Consider the following 16,230-nt stretch of genomic DNA (forward strand, 5'->3'; position numbering starts at 1 on the left):
CCCGGGATTGAGACCGCACTTCGTGGTTCTGCTGCTGCCTCCCAGCTTCACCCAAGCCTAGCCGCTCCCGGGGACCGTCCCGACCATCTTCCGCAGCTGCGTCCGCCTCCATCTCGGACCGGTCGCCCCACCACAGTCAGAGCAGCCAGAAAAACCTTATATCCCGTACTTCCGCGTTCACCTTGCTCTAAACTGGCCCGGGGCGGGCCGCCTACGCATGCGCGCTCCTCATCCCGGAAACGGGCCCGGTGCCTTCTTCCAGCGCGCAGGCGCCGCCCGGGTGTCCGGTGTCTCCGTGACAGCCGGCAGGCAGCTCGGCCACCACCCGGAAGCGGAGTAAGCTGGCTCGCCCAGCCCGCCGGCTTTCCTGCGCTCTGGAGGAAAGCTGGTTAGACAGGTTTCGCTGGAAGGAAAAGTCTCTGGCCGCGCCGGAAGTCACCATCAAATCCCATTCCTGCCAGGTGATGGATTCCACCCAGGAACTGCCCACGATCACCTTTCCTTATCCCTGTTCTTTAGGGTCCCTTATGCCAAGGGTTTAGGGCCCCCTCTTATAGGTTTTGTATTGTGTATATAGCACGTTACACTTAATCCTGTAACAGCTGTAATGAGATGGACGTCATAATTATGAGCGTGAGTTTCTAAGGGGGCCAGACAGTAAATCATGAGAATGTTGCTTGTACCTCATGGGAGTGAATTTAAGAATAACCCAAAAGTTTGGGAGTATAATTCCCTACGAGATTAGTGTGCTAGCAGAAAGAAAATGATTGACTATTGTAAGAGAGGAAAAATTCTCCTCTATCTACCTTCTTTGGGTCTCTAACAGGGCCTAAAAATTATACTGACATAAGACAGATTAACAGGAGAAAAGCACACAGTTTTATTAATTCCTTTTTACATGTACATGAGAACCTTGGCAAGAGAATGAAGACTCAAAGAAGTGACCAGAACAGAAAGCTTTTATACCTTTTAGACAAAGAACCAAAGGAGACAAAGGGGTTTGGGCCAGGGGGAGTAAATTGCGGAGAAATGACTAGGAAGATAAGCATTAGTATAAGAAGGTTGGTTTGTACAGATTTCTGAGCCTGATTCCCCATCTCTGGTGATAAGACTGTTTTTCTTCCTCCTGGTAAAGAGAGGGCACCTTTTCTGTGGGAGTTTTACCTCCTGTCAGGAAGAATTAAGGAAGGTCAGAGTGCCCCTCTTGCACCTGCTGTTTCTCAGACTCCTTTAACTTTAAATAATCAATATGCCAAAGCAGCATGTTTTGGGGTGACATGCTCTGCACTCCTTCATTTCCTCTGAAAGTTCCTTAGAAGTTTCACATAAAAGCTGAATTGGTGGCTGTGGAAAGAATTGGGTTAGCAGCCAAGTGGCAAGGGATCTATCTGTAAAGGGAAAGAAGAGCAAATATTAGAATAAGAATAAATGGGAAATAACAAATTTAAGCACGTTTCCTCATATCCCGTTAAATTAGTCTCCTATCCCTGGTCCAACAGAATGACTGGACCTCATTTATCTGATGGAGAGTGTTTATCTTGTCTTTCAAAGGGTTCAGGTTAGACAGTATTTGTCCCAAACAATTTACATAGAAGCAGCATTCTTCACCAATGATTGCATAAACTCCTCCTTTGGACTGTCAGTGTATCTAGGACGAGGCAACTTTGGAGAGCCTAAACTATTAACTTCTGATAGAACGGCTTCCAGTGTTTGTATAGTGATACTGAACTCTTGTTCTGTTTCTATGGAAAGATTTAGAACTGCCTTTCCAACTCATAAGTTCCGAAGCCTGGGAAAAGGGAGGTCAATATGGATAAAAACTTAGAATTGTGATACACAAGCCAGTTTTCTGTAACATCATGTATATTTATGTGGCACTACTTTATGATCAAAGGAGCCCAAGTTTGTAATTTGGCTGGCATTTAAGGTGGAGTAGCTGGTTACAGAGAGTGTCAGGAATCTGAGTCCACATCGTCTTGACCATCTAGGTGGAACTCTTTATATACCTTATCATCACATAAGATAAAATGTCCAGTATTGTTCGTGGATAAGGTCAGAATGAAACTTGTGACCTACTAAGTTGGGGCTTGGTATATCTTGTCACGTGTCCTGTTGTCATCTGCACATTTCTATCTTCTGTGTATCCCTGTCAGTCTATAGGAGCAGAACAGGTTGTGAAATATCAGATATAGGAGGCCTGCAATTAGGCCTTAGCAGCTGTAAGGCTTGGTTTTGTTACGTGACCAGGTGCGTGCAAATTTTTGGGCTCCCCATATGTAATCTTTGGCCTTTGGCAGTTCAGCTGCTCCCAGGTTACACAAAGGTGGCTTGTGAGCCTGCTGTAAAATCTGGTGGTTTGACAGGTGTCAGTACCATAAGAATCAGTAATGAGACCAATTCTGACCTTCATGAGAGGCTTGAGGATGCTGCCTGTGGAATCAGACCACAGAGTTTGGTTGTAATATTGCCTTGGTATGTCATGTGGGAAAGGTCCAGTACCACTGAGATTTTCAATGCGAAGGGAAAAAAGTCCCTTCTAGTTTGAGCAAAGAACAGTCCTTGAGCTTCCATAGAGGTTTTTCCGTGTACAGTTGACTCACTAAAAAGAAAAGAACAATGTGGTTTTTTGGCCATGGCTGCCATACCGAGTCATGAATCCATTGTCCAGAGTTGGTCCACCAGCTGGTCTTATTGGCAGGAATAAAAATTAATTTCAGGTTCTTTTGCATGATCTAGATGTTGACATAATCAACAAACAATGATTAGTTAATGTGGCCAGGGTTTGGAAAAATGGTTTAAGGGGTGTCAGGTCTGTGCATAATGTGCTGAGGAAACAGTAAGAGTTAATAAGTGAGACCCTGTTTGAAAGACAACCCATAGTGGAGGATCAGAGGGAAAGTAGGATAGATTGAGACAATCAATCTCCAGTCCGCCTTTTTTTTTTTTAAGATTTTATTTTTAATAATCTCTACACCCAACTTGGGGCTCGAACTCACAAGAGTCACATGCTTTGCCGACTGAGCCAGCCAGGCACCCCTCCAATCAGCCTTTTTAAAAATGGCTAAAGAAAGGGGAGGCTTTGTTAAAAGGAAGATTTTTTTTCTCTTTTTATTTCCCTCTGGGAGTAGGGAGACCCAATGGGGGAGAAAATAGGTGGAAGTGAAGTTTCTTGATCTGTGATCTTGAGAAAAGCTGTCTACTTCATGATTTTGTCTGCTTCTGGGACCTGGGAATTTGCCGGGGAAATCCTCACTTGAAGTTCACCTTAGGGGTGGTCTTTCTTTTTTTTTTTTTTTTTTTTTTAAGATTTTATTTATTTATTCCACAGAGATAGAGACAGCCAGCGAGAGAGGGAGCACAAGCAGGGGGAGTGGGAGAGGAAGAAGCAGGCTCACAGCAGAAGAGCCTGATGTGGGGCTCGATCCCATAACGTTGGGATCACGCCCTGAGCCTAAGGCAGACGCTTAACTGCTGTGCCACCCAGGCGCCCCAGGGGTGGTCTTTCAATTGTCCTGGGAGTGCTGATCCTGGTCTAACTTGGCAGGGCTTGTGTGAATCCAGAAGGAGTTTTTTTTATTTTGATAGTGGTGTGAGTGGTTAGTAGTACTTCAAAAAGGTCTTCTCAGTAAGGTGATAATGTGTGCTTTCCTCTAAAATCATTGATGTACATCTAACCTTCTGGTCAAAAGGAATGGCAAAACTTGCCAGTCAGCAGAGGCCATGCCATTTTTACCTGTTGATGATATGCTCCACTTATACTAGTTAGGTCTTGTGTATAGCTGGTCATAGTGACATGGAGAGCAAAGGCAAAAGAATTGTAGATAAAATTAAATCTCTTTACAACTTGTAGTCCATTGACAAATACATGAGGCAGGCAGAGTAGGACATTCCTCAAGGAAGGCGCAACTGCTGTAAGGTTAATGCTTTGCTAGAGGCAAAAAGCAACCTTGGCTTGACATTAGCCCGACCTCCAGGATCCTGTAAGTCTTCTTTAATATATGAAAATCCTTTTGGAAACTTCCTTTATCTCTCCCCCTCCCAAGTTAAAGTGTACAATCAGTTGCTGTTCACAGTCACATTGCAGCTCTTGTTTGTCCATGGGTCCTGTCCCCTGCTATAATAAACACACCTTTTTGCACTGTCTCAAGAATTCTTTCTTGACCATTCACTCTGGTCCACATCACATCAGTAGCATCAAATTTTTCACTTATGCCCCTATAGTGTTCACTCAATCCGAGAATAGAAGGTTTAGAGATGCCAGTAGGAATAAGGTGACCAAACATTATTTCAAAAGATGTTATGTTTTCTATTTGGAGTATTCCAGATGTTGTAAGGGCCAGAAGTAATGTTCCTGGCTATTAAATCCCAATTTCTTGACAGATTTTTCCTAAAGTCCTCTTGATGTCTCGATCGTTACGTTCTGTTTGCCCTGAGGATTAGGGATGGAACGGAGTGTGAAATTTTAATGAGTACCCCAAAGTTTTTGCAAGCAAGTGGTTAAGTTCTGCTGTAAAATTAGTTCCTTCATCTGACCCAATCCATAAAGGAATGCCAAAACAAGCAATACTCGCAGTTATTAATTCTTCACTGCTGTTGTGGCGTTGGTACTTCTGGCTGGGTAACATTCAGTCCACCCATTAAAGGTACAGCCAATAACCAAATAGTGGGAATAGCTTGACACGGAGATAAATCAATGGAATCCACTTTGGGGTTCCACAAGCGGCAACGTGGGCCTTGGAGGATTTCCTGAGGTATGTTGGTTTCCTCCAGAAATTTGGTGAGATTTATAAGTAGTACACTGGGAGATAATTTTGGTCAGAAATTTTGTGGATGCCAGGGAAGAACCAATCATCTTTTAGTTCCTTAACGACCTCCCATCTACCCATATGTCCCATCTGATGGGAGACAAGTGTAAGACAAAAGGTCAAAAGAAAGGGGGCCACAGGAAGTCTATTTGACCCAGTGTATAATCTGTCTAATCATTTGGCACCCTTTTGTATCCATTTGTCTTTTTCAAGATTCTGGGGTATTTGCCTGTTTAGTTGATACTATCAGTCAGGGATAAAGGCTTTATAAATTGGGTTGAAAAAGGAAAGGGGTTCTATTTCAGGCTGCATATTAAGCAGCTTTGTCAGCCTTATTATTCCCTTGAGATACTGTATCTGTCTCCTTATATGGCTGCACAGCAAACAATAACAATTTTAGCAGGAAAGTGAATAGCTTGTATACGACAGCAATTATATGCCCATTGGCAAGAGAAATACCAGCAGAGGTTAAGAAGCCACAGGATTGTGGCAGCAGCCTGACGGGCTCCAAAACCATGTCCAGAGTTGGTGTAAATTGTGGCAGTTTTTCCTTTTGCCAGTATGTAGGCTCCGGTAAGAGCTGTATGTTTAGCAGCTTGGGCTGAGAGTGTGCCTCAAGGGTTTCACGTGGGGAAACTGTGGCCAGTTATTATGTTTCCCCAGAAATTTCCTCTGTAGGAACAATCACAAAATAGAACGTAAGTCTGGGTTGTGTAAAGGGGTATCTAAGAGATCCTTTCGTGGCTTTGAGACAATATATATATTTGCAAAATAATCCTGTGGAACGGAGTAGTGGTACTGTCCATTATTAAGGAAGGGATGATCGAGTAGTCAGATTTAAATGTTACAGCAAAGGAAGATGAAAGAAGTCAGGTAATAAGGGCCTATTCATGGGTGATTTGCCACCAGGTGGAGAGGTTGTCTTATGAACTTAGAGCAGACATAGCACAAGGAACATAAAGGTTGAGTGGGGAGCCTGATCTAAGGGCACTGGCTCCGTTTGGGAGGCAGCGGGCCTAGTGCACACGAGGGCATGCCTGCCGTCCCAGGACCCGACCCACAGGAAGGACTTAACTGTGAGGCAGAGGTATTCCTGGAATTCCCAGCGCGATCTCAGTATTTCCATAACAATATAGGTGAAAAGTTTTGTCAGAATTCGGTAAGCCAAGAATTATGGGTGTGGACAGTGCTAATTTTAGCCTTTAAAGGAGGTGAAGGAGGGCCGGGAAATGGGCTCAGAAGCGGTATTTGGGAGTGTTGCAAGGGCAGCCAAGTTAGGAATTCATTTGCAGCAGTAGCCAGCTACCTCTAGAAATTTCTGTAGCTGTTTTTTTCATTTGTGGGAGAGGGGTAGGCAAAACTGACTAATGGCATTTGGGAGTGAGCTTTTGAATGCGTTGAGATATCTCCTGTCCTAAGTAGGTAACAGTTGTTTGTACCCCTTTAAGTTTAGATTAAGAGGCCTTAGGGCCTCTTTCAGCTCCTCTAAGAGCACACTGCTTAGTTTGGCTACGAGGTAAAAGATCATCTACACACTGAACAAGAGTAGAGCCTTAGAATCTAAGTTGGCTTTACGGACTTCAGAAAATATTGAGGGAGACTTGCAATATCCCTGAGGCACACCAGTCTATGTTAATTGTCTCCCTCTAAATGTGAATGAAAGAGGAATTGTAAATCAGGGTACAATGGAATTGAAAGCTGAGCAGAGGTTAATTACTGTAAATCAGGCTGTGTCAGCAGGAATTGAGATAAGAATGGTAGTGGAGGAGCACCTGGGTGGCTCAGTGAGTTAAGCTTAGGACTTTGGTTTCAGGCTCAGGTCAAGATCTCAGGTTTGTAGGATTGAGCCCCACATCGGGCTCTGAGCTCAGCGCAGAGTCTGCTGGAGATTATCTCCTTCTCCCTCTCCCTCTCCCTCTGCTCTTCCTCCTGCTCCAGCTCTCTCTAAAATAAATCTTAAAAAAAAAAAAAAAAAGAATGGTAGCTGAATTAGGGACTATGGGGTGGTGAGGAATTACAAAACCATTAATGGCTCTCAGATCTTATACAAATCAATAGATTTGATCCAGTCTGAATCAGATTTTCCTTTCTTTACTGTTAAGATTGCAGTGTTAACAGAGCTAGGAAGTAAAGAATACCCTGCTGTAAAAGAGAGTAGGTTCAATGCCTGGCTGTGCACTTGTGGGGGTGGCACTGGGCTACTGATGGGAGAAGTTTATTCCTTTTCCAGGTACTGTGCACAACTTGTGTTACTGTTAACAATCCAATCTCATTTGCATGTGAGGCCCCGGCACTAGTTGGGACATCTTCTAAAGTTGCATCCTCTTCAGAAGATTTTCAGTTGAGATGGGTGTCCATTAGGGGAAATAAGAAGTTTGCGGTTTGATCTGGGGTCTGGAAAATAAAAACACCTTTCTCATTACATTGTACCGTGGCATTAAATTCACACAGTAAATCTCTACCTAAAAGATTTGCTAGTGAGGAGTCAGAAACTAGAAAGGCATGATGGATGTTAAGAGGGCCTAAGGGTATTGGGATGGCCTGGGATATAGACAATGAAATGGGTTGACCAGAGACTGAAAGCTTGAATAGAATCAGAGGTGATAGAGATCCGTCCTCTAAACAGAGGGTAAAGTCAAACCAGTGTCAATTTTAAGAACCAGTTCCTGATCCTCTACTGTGAGTTTGATGGTGAGCTCTGGGGTGCACTTGGGGATTCGTTGACCTTATCAATCAGGGGCGTATTAGCCCACAGAAGGGAGAATGCGGTGAACCCTCTGAGGGTGCTGGGGTCTAGGGAAGTTGTTTTTTAAGCTTTACTTTTTTTTTCTTTCTTTTTTTTTTACAGCCATTAGAAATGGAAAACAGGAATACTCACAACAGGAAATCACTATGCCTGAAGAACTAGTTCACACCAGAGTTTTCTCCTGCTAATTTAAATTTGGAAAAGGAAAAACATGAGGAGAGACTCTTACCACTTTTGCTTTGATTGGATCTTACAGGTAGAGACTCAGGAGACGGACTGGTACAAATTTTTACCTTGTGTCGGCTTATGTCAGAGGTCCCATTGATATGAAGTGTTGGGATCCAGGAGTGAACGGTCAAGAAAGAATTCTTGAGATGCCTTTGGTGCAAAAAAAGGTAGTTGTATTAAAGCACAGGGACAGGACCGTGGGCAGAAAGAGCTGCACTGAGGTTGTGAGGAGTGACTGATTATATACTTCCAAGTTGGCAGGGGGTTAGGGATAGCCTAAGTCCCCAAGGAATTTGGAAGTGAGGTTTCCAGGACCTCAAGAGCCTAGCAGCTGTTAGGATAAGGTCATTTACTACTGTCTGGTAAAACCTTATTCGTGAGACCCTTCAGATGTATATCAGTGGGCCGTATGTTTGGAGGATAATTGCTAACATATATCCTGGGGGTGGGGAGTAGAGATAAAGGAGGTTTCCAAAGGGATTTTTATATGTTAAAGAACACTTACAGGAACCTGAAGATCCCGCTAATGTCAAGCTAAGGTTGCCTTTTGCCTTTAGCCAGGTATTAACACTGAGGCAGTTGAGTTCCTGGAGGAAGGTCACTCTGCCTGTCCTAAGTATTTGTCAATGGGCTGTAAGTTATAAGAAAATTTGATTTTTTTCTATATTTCTTTTGCCTTGTTCTCTGCATCACTAGGATCTCTCAGCCGCAGCAGCCCTGGAGTGAGCAGTGTCTAACCAGTGACATCCCATCCTTGTCAGCAGAACTGTAGGTGAGAAAGAATTCTGCTCTACCTTCCTTATTTGGGTCTCTAGCAGGGCCTAAAAATTAAATTGACATAAGACAGATTAATAGGAGAAAAGCACACAAGTTTTATTATTATTATTATTATTATTATTATTATTATTATTATTATTATTTTACATGTACATAAGAACCTTCACAAGAGAATGAAGACTCACAGAAGTGACCAGAACAGAAAGCTTTTATACCTTTTAGACAAAGAACCAAAGGAGACAAAGGGGTTTGGGCCAGGGGGAGTAAATTGTGGAGAAATAACTAGGAAGATAAGCATTAGTGTAACAAGGTTGGTTTGTACAGATTTCTGAGCCTGATTCCCCATCTCTGGTGATAAGACTGTTTTTCTTCCTCCTGGTAGAGGGAGGGCACCTTTTCCATGGGAGTTTTACCTCCTGTCAGGAAGAATTAAGGAAGGTCAGAGTGCCCCTCTTGCCCCTGCTGTTTCTCAAGCTCCTTTAACTTTAATCAATATGCCAAAGCAGCATATTTTGGGGTGATATGCTCTGCACTCCTTCACTATACTGCCTGGATTTTCCCTGGTAGCTCCAGTTTAAATATTTTCTCCCTTGTCACATTATGAATCTTGGATGGTTCAGAACACACAGGTATGTATTAGTGGTTCTTTTAGTGCGATACGAATGAAGATACGACTGGGTACCACTAAATCTTCATAAAACCTCTTTGAAGCTGTGATTACTCCGTTTTACAGAATTTGAAAATGAGACACAAAAGGAGTACATAGTCTAAGGTTACTAAAAAAATTTATAAAGCCTAAAATTGATTCCAAATCCAGCATTTTTAACGCTGCTTTACGGATGCCCACCCTTGCTTGAATTTACCTCCAAATCTGTTACCCGATAACGGTGACAAAGACAATATACTACCTTACAGAAAAATACCATTGTCCTTTTTTTTTTTTTTAAAGATTTTATTTATTTATTTGACAGAGATAGAGACAGCCAGCAAGAGAGGGAACACAAGCAGGGGGAATGGGAGAGGAAGAAGCAGGCTTCCAGCAGAGGAGCCTGATGTGGGACTTGATCCTATAACGCCGGGATCACGCCCTTAGCCGAAGGCAGACGCTTAACCGCTGTGCCACCCAGACGCCCCTACCATTGTCCTTTTGTTTGTAGATTCTGGGAATGAGAAGACCATTTCCTGAAAATTAGCTAGCCTAGATTATAGTCAGGTAGTAGATTGGAAAAGGCCCTGATCATAAGTGACACAGAAGCTTTGCAAAAATTAGTGGAGGCAAGTCAACTATTGCCCATGCAAATGATGGAAGCATTCTTCTCAGGGGCAAGGTTGAAAATCAGTTGCTTCTAATTATTGAAATAGGATCAATAAAAATTATTGAAATTATTAGAAATAGCCTGACATAAACTGAACAAGTTCTGAAATGGTTTTAAACTTGTCTTTGGCAAAGAGTCACATGCTCGTCTGTGAGAAGGTATTGGTACTAGAGTCTGATCTCTTGAATCAGGAAGGTCTGTCACATTTGGGAGAGCGATTAATGCAAACAGGGAGGGGTCATTTGGACTAAATTCATTTGAAAGAGCCTGTCACCTCTTCCGGCTTCACCCCTGTTAAAATTCCAGTAATTCTTGATTATTCCACATGACAGAAATGAATATGGAGTATGTGGTGAAATTTGCTATGTCCTTAAATTAAAAGCAATTTAATTTCAAAGAAAGTACTTTACTGAAATCCTGGTACACTACTAGTGAGGTAGGAGCTCAGCATTTTCCCCACCCCCTTAAACCTTTCTGCCTGATATGTCCAAGTGAAAAAGATGTACCAGTAACCACAGAATGAGTTATTACGCTGCAACCGTGATCCAGCACATTCAAAATACTGTCAACATAGTTAATCTGACTGGAGCTAGGGTAGAGAAGATAGTGTATGAGAATGCCATAACAATCAGATCAAGGATAGCTGTTTTTAGGAAGGCATTCCAAACTTCTGAAGTTCAAGTGCAGTAAGTTCTTAAGAGGAAGGTGATAAATTATGCTTTAACCTAAGGTGATAATGCAGATTTCTTCAGGCAGCTGTCGAGTTAGTATGTCCATATGATAAATTACCCTTGTGATCATTCTAGGAATTAAACTATATAGAGTAACCTCTCCAGCGGGGGTGGGGGGGGGACTTTGCTAATTTTCATCTGAAAACATGGGTTTTTCTTAAGTTATCCCTTTCTTATCTTCATTCCATTTTTGTCTCCTTTCCAAATTGAATGAGTGTTCCAGTAATGCTGGTGATTGGTACGGCAAGTTATTTCTCTGTCTTCTGGGAATTTTAGCCGTTTGGTTTTTTTCTCTTCCATCATCACTGCTGTATACTTCTATTATAGTTTCCTTTGAGAATTGAGCCATCATCATAGCTAATTGCTATTTGTTGTAGCTTCCCCTTTATCTTCATCTTGGCCTACAGCAGCTGCCATCCATGTATCCCACCATTAATCTGTCTCCACCCTACTCAGCCAGCCTCGTGCCCAACAGACACCCTTTGCTCCAGCCACATTGTCGTCTTCCATCTTTCTCATGGAAACTGTTCTCCTCTTGGCCTTTGGACTTTTTGGTGCATGTTGTTCTCATTAACCTGTAATGCTTCCCCACCCATCCTAATTCCACCATTCCTTTTTCAATTCAAATGCAAACTTCATAAAGTTTCCCTCTAGAATTCACATTGATCTCTCCAGTCTCAGTATTTCTAACATACCGATTGTGAAAACTTCACATTTAATTTGTCTCCACCTATTTTGTATACCAAGCTTTCTTCTTGGGGAGAGTGTTATCTTCTCAAGATCAAGGCAGTGAAGTATTTGCTTCCATACTTTTCTTTTCTGCATTATTTGTTACCCTCTGCATTGTATAGCAGCCACCTATTGATGAGGCTCTCTCCTGGGCTGGTCATTTTTGAAAATTTTTCTACCTTCAACTCAAAAAACACCAAAATTTTCTTGACATTGTCTGGCACATTGGCTTGCTTTATAGCACAATGTTATGTAAGTTTTTTCCCCTATTAGAGTATTAAGTAAGTATCCTTTAGAAGAGAAACTATACTTTTACCATCTTTGTAGCTTCCACAGTCCCCCAAACAGTACCTTGAACACAGAAACCATTAAATATTTATTTAATTATATTTTGTTGTATTCTGCAACCACTAATATAATCCTGGTCAAAAAAATACTTGTTGAATTACCTTTATTGTAACATAATAGTATAATGACGCCACTAAAATATGTCGCTACTGATCTACTATTCTCAGTGGGGATACTTTATTTTTTTTTTTAGTGGGGATACTTTCTGAGTTTTTTTTTTTTTTTTTTTCAAGTACTAGTAATAGATATGCACTAACCCATTACCCCCTTTTGGATTTCTTGTCTTTGATTTCAGTAAATATTCTTTGAATGCCTGCTGTCAGGCACTGTCTCAGGAGCCACAGGGGGGCGGTGCAATAGTCATTCAGTTCCTTAGAGGTACTGACTGAGGACCTTTAACAGAGCAGCGGGATGCTCACACACTCTGTCCCAGAGCCCTGAGGTTCTGCACCATGGTTTTGGTGTTAGGAAGGCTAAGCAGGGTTGGCTTTTGAATAAACTACTTACCCTGTTCCACCTACACACATGTGCACACTTCAACCATAAAAACTCAGTTTTATTTAAATTTTAGGGTTTCATAAAAGATCTCATTTCAAAATAAAGAAGGAATTCTGCTGCTTTTTTTTTTTTTTAAGATTATTTATTTATTTATTTATTTGACAGAGAGAGAGAGACAGCCAGCGAGAGAGGGAACACAAGCAGGGGGAGTGGGAGAGGAAGAAGCAGGCTCCCAGCCGAGGAGCCTGATGTGGGGCTCAATCCCAGAACGCCGGGATCACGCCCTGAGCCGAAGGCAGACGCTCAACAACTGAGCCACCCAGACGCCCCTGCTGCTTTTTAAAGTTTAAAAACAACTTCAGTAGGGCCAGACTTAAATTGGTAGTCATAGATGACAAAGATGTTGAAATCTACAGTCTTGAAATCTCATTACGCTAATCAACTGAGTGACCAACCTATTTTTGTTTTATTAAAAGGTGTTGGACAGTCATTGAGGGTGGAGATTGACAGGTAGGTCAACATGAAAAGTCTTCTCTCATAAAATTATATAATAGGCATCCAAGAGTAGACATGATGACCTTAACATAGGCATGAATAGAATAACAGTGTTAAGTAAATGGATGCCAAGGTGATAACTGCTATATATAAGATGTTAACCAGAATTAGACTTATTTTATAAATATGAAAAATGTCAACATATTAACAGCAGTTATCTCTGGAAGATGGGATTACAGATCATTTTATTCTTTGTGCTTTTTCCTATTTTCCAAATTTTCTCAGTACAAATGCATTACAAGTTGGGAGGAGAGTTTTTTGAAAACAAGCAATTTAAAAAATAAGTAAGAGTCTACACCAAAGGTATTATTTAACTGCTTCTTTTCTTTCTTTCTTTTCTTTTTTTTTTTTTTTAAGATTTTATTTATTTATTTGTCACAGAGAGAGAGCACAAGCAGGGGGAGTGGCAGGCAGAGGAAGAAGCAAGGCTCCCTGCTGAGGAGGGAGGGCTCCATCCCAGGACCCTGGGATCATGACCTGAGCCAAAGGCAGACACTTACTCGACTGAGCCACCCAGGCACCCCTGTTTAACTGTTTCTAACACCAGATCATAAGCACCAAGCACATAACTGTTAGGGGGTTATAATGACTTACAATAGTGCTTTTCAAACTACATTTCATGGAGTTCTGTGATTCCTCAGAGGCCGACACGAAGTGGAAGAGCTAGATGCAGGGAATGAGGCTTCAAGCCCCTACTGGAGAAGGTCAGCTTTTATGTTCAGATCTATAAATATGCCCTGTTAGAAAACAGATTTACTTTTTTTCTGCTCTGGTGAGAGCTGTGTCAAAGTCACCTTGGGAGACCCATGTTTAAATTGGTGGAGTAGGCCACGCCAAGCCTCCAGAAACATTGAAAAATAAGCAGAAACTATTTGAAGCAAGTTTGTCAGAACCCTGGGAAATAGTGAAAGGGTTACAGCAACCAAGCAAATGCTGAATCAAAATACATGAAGAAGATAAGGACAGAATTAAAGGGAGAAACAGGCTGTTCTACGGTAATAGAAACTTCCATACCCTACTTTCAATAATGGGTAAAACATCTAGACAGAAGATCAGTAAGAAAATCGAGGTCTTGGGGCACCTGGCTGGCTCAGCCTGTTAAGCATCTGCACTTGATCTTAGCCAAAAGGCCGAGAAGCGATCAGCCTGTTAAGCATCTGACTCTTGATTTCTTCTTGGGTTATGGACTCAGGATCATGAGACTGAGCCCTGTGTTGGGCTCCGAGCTCAGTGTGGAGTCTTCCTTAGAGTCTCTCTCCCTTTCCATCTGCCCCAACCCCATTCATTCTCTTTCCCTAAAATAAATGAATAAAATATTAAAAAAGAAAGAAAATCAAGATTTTGAACAACATAAATCATAAATCAGCATATGGGATACTCCACCCAACTATACTACATCAGTTGGTAACCCAGGCAGAGTAAAATAGTGTATTGGCTTTAGAAAATGGGAAGGATGAGTTCATGAAGTTTTCAACATTGCCAAGTCACAAAGTAATCCTACACAAATTCCAGCTCAAAATAAATGAGGAGGCTGTTGCTGGTTTCATAATGCTCATTCAATTGCATTATTCTGCCCTTCCTAAGCTAGCAACTTGGAGCCTCCATAGAATGTACTACTTAGGCACTTTATATCACAAATCCCAGAAAGTCACTAAATGTAACTCCAGGGCTATTTTAATACTGTCTTGGGTCCTAGGATCCAAACCCAGGGCTCTTACTCTACTGACTATCCTACAAGGCATACTTAGAATGGCACGTTCCCTCACTTCTTCCAGGTTGTTGCTCAAACATCGCCTACTCAGGTTGCATCCTTGAATACCCCATTTAAAATTGTGCCCCCAGTGTTACCCCTGGCACTTCCCATCTCTCTTCCTGGCTTTATTTTCTCCATAGCATTTATACCATCTAATGTACCATATATTTTACTTCTTGTATATTATCTATATCCCTTCCATGAAGACAGGGATTTTTTATTTTGTTTTGTTCACTGTTGTATCTCTAATAGCTAGGTCAGCACCCTCATATAATAAAAGTTCAATAAATATTTGCTGAATGATATTTTGGAAGAAAATTTACTTACATAACCACATTAAATTAAATTGAATCTGGACTCCAGAACACACAGACTCTAGAACCAGACTGCTTGGGTTCAAATCCTTGTATAGCCACTTACTGGCTGTTCATCTTGGCCAAGTTATATAACGACTCTCTGCCTCAGTTTCCTCATCTGTAAAATGAGGGTAGTAATACTAATTCTTATTGTTCAGAGTTGTGAGGATTAACGTGAGCGGATACATTTTTTTTAAAAGATTTTATTTATTTATTTGTCACAGAGAGAGAGAGGGACAGCATAAGCAGGGGAAGTGGCAGGCAGAGGGAAAAGCAGGCTCTCTGCTGAGCAGGGAACTCAACGCAGGACTCTGGGACTCTATCTCAGGACCCTGGGATCATGACCTGAGCCAAAGGCAGATGCTTAACCAACTGAGCCACCCAGGTGTCCCAACGTGAGCTGATTTTTATAAAGCACTTTGAACAATATCTAGCATATTGTAAGCACCATTAGGTGTTAACTTGTAGTGGTAGTAAGAGTTGCATTGAACTGCATCTGAATTAGTGCCGTGTTCTGTGCATAAAACATTTGTTTGTTTAGATTTTACAGTTTCCTCTTTGTATTTTGGAACAAATTTGTAGTTTGAAGATTTTGTAGGTCCTGGGAACTAGCCTTTTCATGTCTGTTTACAGATGAAAATAAGAATAAAAAGAATCTCAAATGAAAATTAGGCATCTTGGAATTCTGGAAAGGCCATTTAATCAGGCATTTTAGGAAAAAAGAAGCCAATGGAAGATATAATTCAAGCTATTATCTGCGTCTGTGAAAGGCTGCACCACTTCTCTGTAACATGTACCACCATTGTTTGTACTTGTTCAATATCGGTGTTCTACCATTAGATTCTGACCTTCGAAGCTAGTTTGAAAGCTCCATGGGAACAAAATAGATTTGTCTTGTTCATCACTAAAACTCATGTCACATCTGTCACATGGTAGGTGCTTAATTCATATTTGGCTGAAGAAATATGTACTCTTGGCCATCCAGGATCCAAGGAAGCTATGGTGAACAAGTTATACTTTTATCCACCAGAAGCAAGAATTTATTATTTCTGCATCTAAGAACCTACGTTCACACTCTTTTCTTCTATCCAGTTCTTTACTGGAACTCAATCATGACCCCCTTTATCTGATGGCCTCTGTAGTCTGCCTTCTTCCTCTGTGCCTTTGAACTTTTGTCCATCGTTACTAGCTGATGACTTTTTCCGTGTGTTGAAGTCAAATTTCCAAGAGAGAGACCGTAACTGGTTTAATTAACTAGTATTATTGGTCTTAGACAATATTCTAATATTATAAGCTGCTCTCAAGTATTCTAGATTGACTGCCCTTGGATCAAGAGGCCTAATCGATATGGCTAGGGTAGTGGTGATCTGGTTCAGAATATGGTTATC

At 41.6% G+C, this 16,230-nt stretch overlaps 1 long non-coding RNA gene across 2 annotated transcripts in view; it reads left to right on the top strand.

The window, feature by feature from the left end:
• The first annotated feature begins 274 nt into the window (after positions 1–274).
• LOC113255614 (uncharacterized) overlaps positions 275–16,230 on the top strand; it is a 62,154-nt gene continuing 46,198 nt past the window's right edge. Inside the window, exons 1-3 of one of the 2 annotated variants that reach the window (XR_007187937.2) lie at positions 275–461; positions 7,654–7,807; positions 8,476–8,551. This is a non-coding gene — a long non-coding RNA (uncharacterized LOC113255614). Of the gene's footprint in view, positions 462–7,653; positions 7,947–8,475; positions 8,552–16,230 lie in introns of both variants that reach the window. The other variant, XR_006409608.3, reaches the window with a different exon arrangement.

This window comes from Ursus arctos, unplaced genomic scaffold (genome assembly GCF_023065955.2).
Source record: "Ursus arctos isolate Adak ecotype North America unplaced genomic scaffold, UrsArc2.0 scaffold_11, whole genome shotgun sequence".
Taxonomy (NCBI): Eukaryota; Metazoa; Chordata; class Mammalia; order Carnivora; family Ursidae; genus Ursus; species Ursus arctos.